The sequence below is a fragment of the Erpetoichthys calabaricus genome, chromosome 13 (genome assembly GCF_900747795.2).
Source record: "Erpetoichthys calabaricus chromosome 13, fErpCal1.3, whole genome shotgun sequence".
In the NCBI taxonomy this organism is placed as follows: domain Eukaryota; kingdom Metazoa; phylum Chordata; class Cladistia; order Polypteriformes; family Polypteridae; genus Erpetoichthys; species Erpetoichthys calabaricus.
This window is the reverse complement of record NC_041406.2, coordinates 7,851,121-7,863,561: the sequence shown is the minus strand read 5'-3', so window position 1 is coordinate 7,863,561 and position 12,441 is coordinate 7,851,121. Positions and strand designations below refer to the sequence as shown.

At 40.5% G+C, this 12,441-nt stretch overlaps 1 protein-coding gene across 1 annotated transcript in view; it reads left to right on the top strand.

Moving 5' to 3' along the window:
* Positions 1–2,206: 2,206 nt before the first annotated feature.
* Positions 2,207–12,441, top strand: part of LOC114663959 (cholecystokinin-like) — a 77,716-nt gene continuing 67,481 nt past the window's right edge. Inside the window, exon 1 of the mRNA XM_028817923.2 lies at positions 2,207–2,347. The gene's annotated coding sequence lies outside the window, so the exon portion shown is untranslated. The remainder of the gene's footprint in view (positions 2,348–12,441) is intronic.

Here is a 12,441-nt window from a genome sequence, read left to right as displayed (position 1 = left end):
TTCCTATACTTTCATCCCCTCCACTTTTGTTGTACCTCCAATTGTCTCATTTCTTATTCTGTTCTTTTTTGTAACTCCACACATCCATCTCAACACTCTCATTTTTGCCGCATCCAACTTCTCCTCCTTGACTTTCCATGTCTCAGCTCCATACATCATGGCTGGTCTTTTAACCTTTGTCTTAATTCCACGATTACACAATACTCCCATGATACATTCTTCCAATTGTTCCATCCACACAACACTCTATGGGTTACTAATTCTCCATCTTGGTCTACCACTGATCCTATATTTAAACTCATCCACTCTTTCCCTGTAGGCTAACTTCTGAATCCTGATCACTATTACACCTCAGATATTCTGTCTTCTTCTTCCTATTTATCTTCAATCCTCCATCTTCCAAAGTTCTTCTCTATTCTCCCAACTTCCTCGTTTCTGGTGCTACACAACACAATGTCATCATCACAAAGTCTGCATCGATGGATTGGTTGTTTATCCCATAAGTCAATACTTCCATAAGCAGATCAAAAGCAGGACTCCAAAAAGACCCCTGGTACAGACCTCCTCTAACTGGGGTCTTGTCTCTTACCCCAAAACTGCCTTTAACCCGACTCCTCATTTCCTCACATATTCCTCTGGTCCTCCTTTTTCTACCCTGCATCTTCAGACCTCATGATGTGGCATCTTCTCCAAATCAATATGCCATTTGCAAACCTCTATGCTTCTCCAAACCATTCACTGATGTCCCACACAGAAGACTGCATGTCCTTCAGTTTCTCTTCAACTCTTGAAAATAAAGGTGCCAATGCGGTTCTTCAGAGTAACACCATACGGGAACCATTTTTGGTTCCCAAAAGAACCATCCACAAGAAGGTTCCAGAAAAAAAAAAGATTTTATTTTCATCCATAACATGTTCCATAAATGCTCCACGAACAGATGATAACAGCTTTGTGAAGCGCCAGAGGGTCCCTGATTTTAACAGGACTCAGACAATCACTCAGACTCACATCGGCCTTCCTTGATCTGTGTGTATCCATAGCCTACTGGACATGAGGCTTTCTATTTCGTCCACACATTCAGAACCTTCTCGAATCCCAAGGAACTCACGTCATATGCAGATAACGAAATGTTCCTCTATGAAGCAAGGGTTCTATGAGGAACCACACGGGCCAGTCAAGCGCCATTATAGAACCAGCGTCCTGCAGAGCGCGTGACGTCTACGACACTCGTCAGACATGTCGCACCTGACCGGCAGCAAAACCCCAAAGACTCCACTTCATATGCCAAGGACCCTTCCCAGAATAAAATGTATTTTTGTCAACCCAGTAAAGTGCCACATCGCCCGCAACACCGGGCAGCCTCACTGTCTGTGTGTCCCCGGGGTGGTGGCATCTCTTAAATGGTCGCGGCCAGCGTTTTGTTTGTTTGTTTTCTTTATGTCGTTTTTCCTCCCTGATGCCGATTCTGCTCTTCAGCCATTCTCACTGTCAATCGGGTTCCTTTATTTGATTCTAAATTGATAACACGAAGTTTGTCTTGTCACTTCTCTCTCATGATTTGTCTCTTGTGCTCGTTATGGTCTGCTGTTTAAAATTCCACCTAACAGAAACAAACCCTACCCATCATGTGCACGGGTTACTCTGATTTGGGGTCCCAATGGATCGACCTAGGTGGGATGCCAGTCCATTGCAGGGCAGACTAACTCACTCTCGGACCTGTACTTGCACAGAGAGTGCCAGCTTAGAACCACAAATGAGACCCCCCGCGATGTCACTCGGCTGTTTGGATCAATCGCGCAAGACGCGCAGCACGTTTCTATATTGTTCTTCTTAGCTTTTAAACGGTCCTTTAGGGCTCTTTTAAATTTATTATGGAACTCTGTTTAATATTTGAAGACATCATAAAGGCTTTAAAAGGAGCATATAATATATAGTGTGAGCTTTTGTCTGGCTGTCAAAACGTGTGAAGGGCTATCCTGAGTTGGCAGTTTCCAAAGATAATCCTTCCGTCCCACGGGGTCGTTAAAACACGGCGGAGTCAAGTGTGTAGGAGATTTCTCCAGTTAAGTCCCCTGGAGTGATGCGCATATATCGTGCGTGCCCCGATAGCACGCAGTAAAGCATGTGGTGATCTCTCATCTGCGTCAGTGCTGTGTAAACAGATGACACCCCCGACAGCAGCCGGCGGGGTATTTAAGGGGCGGCACTGGAAATCTGCAAAGAAGTTCCACACAGTAAGACAGAACAGTACGGAACCCTGTTCATGAGCCGCGGCTCCATCTGCTCCGACCGACCGACCGACAGACCAGCCGACCGACTCTGGGAACCAAAGTTTAAAAACGAGAAGGTAAGTCGAGCCCTGACGCACCAGAGGCTTTCTGAGTTCTGCTGGTTTTTTATTTTCATCTGTGGATTCACGCTTTTTATGTTTTCTTTTTCTCTGAAAATTTCTTAGACATGTAAAGCGCTCTGTGCGCTAAGTGAGCTTTAAGCGTTTATCTCCAAACCTGCGGTAGTCCGTCTAACATTTGGCGACTCACACTGAAAGTTCTCGATCTGCCCATCTGTCCTTCTAAATGTATCTGTTCATCCATCTGTGATTTATAGAGCGCCTAATGTATCCATCTGTCCATTGTATAGCGCCTTTCTAATCTATCTATCTATCTATCTATCTATCTATCTATCTATCTATCTATCTATCTATCTATCTATCTATCTATCTATCTATCTATCTATCTATCTATCGCATAGCCCTTTCCTTACGTAGCCATCTGCTATGCAGGTACTTTTCTTATTATGTCAGGGACGTTCAGAAAGTTTGCGCACTTTTATCTAACTCTATTTATTGAGAATTTCAAAAACAAATGACATCACTTTTCTGCATACTGTAGTCGCCATCATTTGCGGGGCAATTTTCCCAGCGCCGTACCAACTTTTTAATGCCCAGTTACTACTCATCCTGCCTTCACCGTTTCCAACGAAAATATAAAAGTGCGGAAACTTTATGAACGTCCCTTGTGTATCGTTTTTCGTATCTTTCTACTTGTTTATTTAATATTACCTTTCCTAAACATCTATCTGTGTGTCTATTTTAGAGTTCCTTTCCTGCGGTCTAGCTGGCTGTCTATTTTAAAGTGTCTTTCCTATCCATTTCTCTAAGTATTCATTTTATACTGTTCTTGTACATTGCTTTTCCTTTCTAAATTGTGCATTTGTTATGTTCCTTTTAAATGTTTATCTGACTAGTTATTTTATGCTGCATTTTCAATCTTATTAACTGGCTGCTTATTTTATAGTGCCTTTCCTATCCATTTCTCTATATCTATGCCCTACATATCTATTTTATAGCACCCTTTCTATCTATCTATTGATCGTATACTGTCTTTCCTATCTCTGTATCTGGCTACCTATTTTATAGTGTCTTTCCTATCCATCTCTCTGTATATGGTTAATACTGCCCTTCATATTTCTCTATCCTATAGTGCCCTACCTTTCTTGTCTATTTAAGTTCCCTTTCTACCATGTCTTTACCTCTCTATTTTATTGTGCCCTTCCTAACAATCTGTCGGACTGTATATCTCTTTCCTATCTACGCCATTTTTCCTTTCTCATCTACTATCTGGCTGCCTATTTCATAGTGCCTTCTGTGTTTCATTTCTCTCTTTATCTGTCTTGTACCAAAATTCATATCTATCTGCCTATTTTAGAATACATTTCCTATCTATTTTATACTGTTTTTCCAAAGGCTACCTATTTTATAGTGCCTTTCCTATCCATCTTTTTATACTGCCCTTTTATATCTGTCTGTTTTATATAGTGCCTTTCCTTTAGATAGATAGATACTTTATTAATCCCAAGGGGAAATTCACATATTCACAATTTACATCTCTCTTTGTATCTAGTTTATACTGCCATTCATATTTGTCTCTTTTAATGCGTTTTATCGACCTATTTGATAGTGCTCTTTCCCATCTCTCTATCACTATAGTTATAGAGTTATAGTGCCCTTCATATACGTCTATTTTAATGTTTTTCATTTATTTTATAGTGCCTTTCATATTCATCCCACTATGTATCTAGATTACATTGCCCTACATAGCAGACTAGTTTTTAATACTTTTTATTCATTTATTTTATAGTGCCTTTCCTATCCATCTCAATAGGAATCTGTTTTATTCTGCCCTTTATATATATATATATATATATATATATATATATATATATATATATATATATATATATATATATATATATCCATCCATCCATTTTCCAACCCGCTGAATCCGAACACAGGGTCACGGGGGTCCGCTGGAGCCAATCCCAGCCAACACAGGGCACAAGGCAGGAAACAATCCTGGGCAGGGTGCCAACCCACCGCAGTATATATATATATATATATATATATATATATATATATATATATATATATATATATATTAATGATTTTTATCTATTTTTAGTGCCATTCTCTCTCTCTCTCTCCGTTTTATGCTGCCCTTCATATCTGTCTTTTGTTAATGCGTTTTATCTACCTTTTTTATGGTGTCTTTCCAATCCATCTCTATGCCTTCATATATATATATATGTCTTTTTAATGCTTTGTATCCGTTTTATAGCGCCTTTCCGGTCCATGACTCTTTCTCGCGCTCTCTACCTATTTTAATGCGTTACCTCTTTTATAGTGCCTTTCCTATCCATCTCCTTGTGTATTTGTTTTATACTGCCCTTCACAGTCATCTATTTTAATGCCTTTTTTTTCTATCCATCTATTCTCGAGAACAGAATGCAAAATCGTTTCCCAGAAAGCGCTCAGCGTTGTCTCCTTTGGGCACTGCCGCCGCAAGTTATAATTTATAATATCGTGTATCTGTAGGGACGAAGAAGCTACATGCATTTGAAAACGCAATGACATTTTAATTACACACGCCGTGCAATACCTATTTGAACTTTTTCTGCCGCTGGTGTTCCCACATCTGCTGACTGCGCAGCTCACCCAAATGAAAAAATAAACGAGCGAACATTGCGGATCTCTGAGCGAGTCTGTCACTTGGGGTGCTATAGAAATGTTTCCAGGTTGAAGGCGATCTAAAACGCGTATGTCTGTATGCTGCACGTCCTAATCCTGCTGGCATCCGAGGCGCCTGATTTTTGCAGGGTCTTTCGGTCTCCAGATAGGCTAACCTTCATTTCGTATCGGCAACGCAAACTTTCGAACAAGTCTCCATCAAGAACATTCTGAAGAGCACAGCCTCGATGAGCGGCAGCCCGTCCAGGGTTGCTTTCCGACTTCAAGCTGTGACATCGAACCAGAATGGCTAAAATAAATCGATTACATGATAACCGAGTAAGAGTTCAAAGCATGAGAAAGACGCTATATTAAAACGTCTCATCATCATCATCATTATTATTATTTAATTGAAGATGGAACTAAACCAGTTAGCGAGCCTATACACTTGTGATTCATCACGCCTTTTCATACATTAGTCAACATTAATCGGCGTATGAATTGGTCCCTTTAAGCTTAATTCACCGGCCAGTCGGATTTAGCAGACACAGCGCGAACGGGGACAACAATCGGGCGACCAGGACGCGACAGATCTGTGAAGCGGCCGCGCTAACCCCAGCTTCACACTGAAATACAAAAAGACAGCACAGGAAAGGACAATGAAGTCCAGACTGACACCGCAAGGAGAAAATGGACCGTAAAGCAACAAATGAACGATACAATACATCAAGTTGTTCAGTCGGCAACTCGAAATTGGCCCCGCACTCTTAAAGATAACGGCACTTTACTGGCTTGTATGGTTCCGCGTTGAACCAACATTGCTTGACAAAGATTTTTTCATTCTGGGAAGTGTCCTTTGTATATGAAATTCCTTGTCAGGGCTTTGAAAAGGTTCCTAAAATGTAAACATAAAAGAATTCTTTAATGTATATTTGGCGAACTGGCAGGATACGAACAGATCGAGTAAACTCGCCATGAATATTATTGCGCACAGCGACCGTTCTTTTAAATTCAGGACCCCTTTGGTATTTCACAAATCAACGATCGTCTGTTTGTGGTTATTTTTGGAGCCTGAAAAACATCTATAGGTTCGCTCTGCAACCGTCCTTTGGGTGAATCGGGTTCCCCTATGACATCGCCCTGAGCCACCGCTTTGGCTTTTATTTATTTTTAAGAGTGCGCTTTGCTCGTTTTCTTCATTTGGTAAAGTTCGTTGATGGTTGGATGGTACTTTTAGGAATCAAAAAATGGTCCCCGTATGGCATCACAATGAAGAACCACTCTGACACCTTTGTTTTGAGTGCCCTTGTCCAAAACCGTTTCCTGCCCTGCGCCCAATTCTGTCGGACTAGGTTTGGCGACTCTGTCTGGTATCGGAATTTGAATACATGTAAACCTAAATATAAATTGTTTAAAATAAATAGACACTCGCATATAGCTTAGTAATCAATCCTCTTTCAGTACCCGCTTAGCCCAGTTGATGTTCACGCGATTACAGAACTTTAGAATCGGGCGCAACACGCTGGCCGCTTCTGGACGGGACGCAATTCGATTCCGTTTATTTTTACATTTAGCGCCGGCTCAGAGCGCTGTGACAAGTTCACAGAGAGATGCAAATACAATTTTTACAACATCGCTATATACAGTACATAACTAGAACAAACAAAGCCATGTTTTTGTTTAAACACTCCTTAAGGTAAAGCATATCGAAATTGATTAACATAAATCTGTCCTTTAGTTAATTCGGTGACAGTCGCGCCGGGCACAGGCACTCGCGCGCGTTCACAGCATGTTGGCTGAGCTCACTTTGTGAACTGAAAGAAGAACCTGAGCAGAAGAAGGAAAGATCCCAAGCATGAACTTCGAGCTCAGCTGCACACAGATAGAACCCGGTTCAGGATTTGAACCAAAGCAGGCGAGCAAATAAGGGGTAGGCAGAATATACGTTCACAACGACTAGAGACCCCCCAAGAACATCGGTATGTGCAGGTTGTGACTCTTACACACATTTTCCTTTGTACAACGGATTTTAAAACGGGGATCCAAAACCAAATCATTCACACGCACATACCACCTACCCCAACGCCGCGATCCTGGTCCGGATAATGCGGGTTAAAAATAACAGAACACGTTACAGATCCAAATAAGAGGTTACATCTATTGGGGTCCAAAAATGGTTCCCTTTATGTCAATGCCCTGAAGGAAGAGTGATGTGGGCAGACTATTGGCAGTGTGGGCTTGGGAAAACCCAATCAAATGCCACAATGGCTGCTACAATGATCACCAAGCCATAGTCCCTCTAGTGGCTCAAACCTGACAGTACAAGTTCAGTAAATCCTTCATTGGTTCTGCGAGTTTGTCGCGCTGAGCCAATACCATCACTACTACCCTTGGCACAGCATCCCGCTTTTAATGCTGCGTGCCGCAGAGTAAAGGATGCTGAAAATTAGCATTGGTGTTGGGTTTTAGACATTAATGGTACAAGTATAATTAACTATTTAAACGGATTTAAAAGGCATTGCTTATATACTGGGTACATTTGCAAAATTTTAAAATATAAAATATATTTTTATTAATGTTTTCGTGTTCAGAGCTGTAACATTGAAAAAAGAGACAAGTACCAATAAATGCAATTTGTATTAAAAAACAGATTAAAGACATTATCATTGTGTTTTACTCCTTTTAGTATTGATTAATAAATTGTAAATCATTACAATTACAATATATTGATACAAAAACACTTGATAGATGTGAAAGACACTATAAAATAGATAGATAGACAGATATGAAAGGCACTATATAAATGATAGACAGACAGATAGATATGAAAGGCACTATATAAATGATAGATAGATATGAAAGGCACTATATAACAGATAAATAGATATGAAAGGCACTATATAAATGATAGATAGATAGATAGATAGATAGATAGATAGATAGATAGATAGATAGATAGATAGATAGATAGATAGATATGAAAGGCACTATATAACAGATAAATAGATATGAAATATAAATGATAGATAGATAGATAGATAGATAGATAGATAGATAGATAGATAGATAGATAGATAGATATGAAAGGCACTATATAAATGATAGATAGATAGATAGATAGATAGATAGATAGATAGATAGATAGATAGATATGAAAGGCACTATATAAATGATAGATAGATATGAAAGGCACTATATAACAGATAAATAGATATGAAAGGCACTATATAAATGATAGATAGATAGATAGATAGATAGATAGATAGATAGATAGATAGATATGAAAGGCACTATATAACAGATAAATAGATATGAAAGGCACTATATAAATGATAGATAGATAGATAGATAGATAGATAGATAGATAGATATGAAAGGCACTATATAAATGATAGATAGATAGATAGATAGATAGATAGATAGATAGATAGATAGATTGATAGATAGATAGATATGAAAGGCACTATATAACAGATAAATAGATATGAAAGGCACGATGTAATAGAGAGATAGATGTGAAAGGCACTATATAACTGATAAATAAATGTCAGTAATTTCCTAACCCACTTTGTACTGAATAGGGTCGTGGGAGCCTATCCCAGCTAGCATCGTGCACAAGGCAGGAACAAACCGGGCACCAGTCCTTTGTATGTGAATTTCCCCTTGGGATTAATAAAGTATCTATCTATCTATCTATCTATCTATCTATCTATCTATCTATCTATCTATCTATCTATCTATCTATCTATCTATCTATCTATCTATCTATCTATCTATCTATCTATCTTTGCCGGACGAACACACACACTAAACACCAGTTTAGCTTTGCCAATCCACCTACCCTGCATGTCTTTGGATAGTGGGAGGAAACCAGAAAACCCACACACGCAGGGAGGAATGGGGATCATGAACCCTGGTGTCTTTGCTGTGAACCAGCAGCGCTATCACTGCGCCACCGTGCTGCCCCGATGTAAAAACTATTATTAAGATAGATAGATAGATAGATAGATAGATAGATAGATAGATAGATAGATAGATAGATTAACCCTAACCCATCAGCTCTCTCACATTTCTTTACCATCGCACTCGTTCAAATACCCCGCAGATTCCTGTTCTGATTTTTAACGCACCACTAAATCATTGCCGACATTTCTAGAATATCCTGCCTCATTAAGTTCGTGTTCCTCTTGCGTTGTAAAGCTCCGTGTCCAGCGCCGGTCCAAAGCTGCTCTTCCCCAATCCATTTCCCTCTCGCCGCGTTCTGCACATCTAAACGGAAGCCATCGAACCGCCCGATCGTCCCTCCATTTCCAAATGCAATTCTCGAACTTTCTTTCATGTTCAGCCAACGCAAACCACAATAATCATTGAAGATGAAATTTGATGACTTCATACACGATGGTTTTGCTTCCAGTGAAACTGTATTCGATCGCATTTCGATTTGCTGCTGGGAAAGGAATAGGAAAGCCGATACAAGTGAGCCATCCACAGTCGGACGGAGCTCGAGGAGCAGGTCGTTTGTCGCACTTATAAGTGTGAAGACGTCACCTCACTTTTGACCCATTTCAGTATTTTACTTTACCTTAACATTGTAACATTTCGTTGATTGTTTTCTCAAATCTCATCCATAATGACTAAGAACCGTGACTCTGATCCCAGTGATCCCGTTTGAAAGAGTATGTCGTAACCTCCTGTACTGTATGTATGGTCTACGATGGACAGTCGCCCTGTCCAGGGATGGTCCTCAGTGCGTCCGACCTTTGCGAGTGTGAGAATGCTGTGTCATATTTCACAACTACTTTGAGACCAAAACCCAGGAAAGGGACAGAGGGGTATTAGTAGGACGTGGACGCTGAGGAGTTTTTATTCTGCACTCCACTGGATGGCAGCCATAGTCACCTTAACAGAAAAAGACACGGGGCACTGGACCCCCACTGACCTTAACAAAGCCATCCTATGCGCAGACTCATGAAGTCACGACAGCCAGACATTTTTTTTTAAATTATTCTGTAATGTACGTCGTGTTGCAGGATATTCCTCAGGCTTTATGTTATATACTGCCTTATAAAGTATAGACATTCTCAAATGTACTTAATCTAATGTGGCAGCACAGAGCTCAAGGCAGTAGGCATCATGGGGCAGCCCCTCGCACACCCACCAGGCTTGAGAGGTAAAGAAAAAAATCTTGCAACACAAAACGAGCCAAGCAGGACCTTAACTCAAAATCGCTCCCACCCATTTATACCCCGGCCAATAAAGAACGTTTCAAGGAGGGCAGCAGTAAGGGGGCAGCACAGTGACACTGGAGCCTTGGGGTCCTCCCTTAATGGAATTGCCTGTTCTTCTCCCTTGTCTGCACGGGTGCCCCCCCACCCCCCCAATCACCACCACCCTCACAGTACCCTCTTAAAAATCCTGCTTCTTTACTGTCACTAAACTGGCTTTTGTGGAAAATGGATGGTTGGACCAGTAAGGCATGGAGTTTATTTCAAGTTCATGATCAAATTTGGGGTCAGTGTCCGTTTGCCCACATTGGGCCAGAGTTTTTTGGGGGGCGATGTTGCCCTGATATGCAAATTCCAGTACGGTCATTGTTGGCTGCTCCCATATGGTCAATATGTTTGTCCCCACTGGGCCTACACAGGCCTAAAGTCAGTTTGTTTGGTGGGCACATAACTGCAGCTCCTGCTCCATAAAACCTTCCTGCTGCTAATTAATTAATTGAAATTTCTAGGCTGTAACTCAGTGGTTAAAAACCAGAGGGTGGCGGCCCACTAGGGGGCCTCAGTACACATTTGGCACACTGGAAGATGGCTGAAAATAACTAGAAAATTGCAGCAAAATACACATTTAGCTAGAAATCGAGCCACAGCAGGGGTGTCATACTTATCTTTTTAAAGCTGAGCCCCTTCGTCATTACCCAAAATATAATACATGTGATATGCAAAGGCCACCGTTTTTCTCAAAGACCACATTAGCATTCATTTCATAGATTGAATCCGTTTATAACTGAGCCAGAATACATTTACACCTGCAATTAAAATGTGTTGCCCGTGTCCGCTCACAGCGCAGCTACTAGTCTTCTCACAATAATCCAACAAGAAAAAGTGAACAGGAGGTGACACTCCACACTGTCATAAAGAGATGTGGTGTCTTATCACGATGTCAAAGACGAGTCGACTTTAAACATGCTGCTGAGGGAACTCTGCTCACTTTTTAAAGCTACACGGGTGCCATGGCTGGCCACCGGTCCATCTGTGACTTACCTGGCTGCTGCCACCGCCCTACATAATGCTTTTCTCTTCTCCACTGACTTGAGGGTTGTAGGTGCAGAGAAAACACATTGGCATTTAAAGTTGCCTTTGTTGGGAACTGGAAAATTCCTAAACACCAGAGTCCCAGTAAATACTGAAAATGCTCACTAGAGGGCAGCAAACTGTCAAACCCCGGCTAACCAGAAAAAGGGCAAACGTTCAATTTTTATAATTGAAAAAATATAAATAAATAAAATAATTAATTACATAAACAAAATCCAAGAATGGTCAAAAGTCAAAGCAAAATGGTCAGAAAACTCCAGCAAATCAGAAATAATCAAAAGAGTAAAAAAACACACGAGAACTCACCATCCACCAACCGCAGTCAATGACTAATAGGGCAGACGGCAGTCCTTTTTGGTGATGGACAAGTGGCGCCAGCTCTTGAGGGGACCACCCACAAGACACCTGGATTAGAGCAGAAGATACATTGGTACATAAAAACGAAATAACCAACACAATGAACATAAAAATGAACAAAACGATCAAAGATAGACTAAAATGAGACCTTTGAACTGCAGCTGGAGGAGACCTCTAGTTGAAACATCACAGTCTTCTTTTAGAAACGCTCCTGCACTGCTGAAACCCGAGGATGAAAAAGTAGTTTCTGTAATTTAATTATTAGGAAAAAAAAATTAATTAATTGATTAATTTTGTATTTTAAAATTTATTTTTTAATTTTAATTTCTATTTCAGAAATTTGTTAATGCTAGCTGTGCTATCCATCTAAGATGGCTTACAATCTACACAAACCTCAGTATTTGCAGTGCACTATCTACTGGAATGTGTTTTGTAATTCATGTAGTAATAAAATGCATTGCATATTTCTTTCCAACTGGTGGTGTATCAAACATTTGTAGCAATAAAATTAATTACAACAAATGTTTGTGATGTACCATCTGTTGGAATGAAATATGCAACGAATATGTCTCTGTTACTGCAGTGGGCTTGCGCCCTGCCCAGGGTTTGTTCCTGCTTTGCGCCCTGTGTTGGCTGGGATTGGCTCCAGCAGACCCCTGTGACCCTGTAGTTAGGATATAGCGGGTTGGATAATGGATGGATGGATATGTCTCTGTTATATGTCACATGGTGTGGGATTCATAAATGCAGTGTTAATGATTG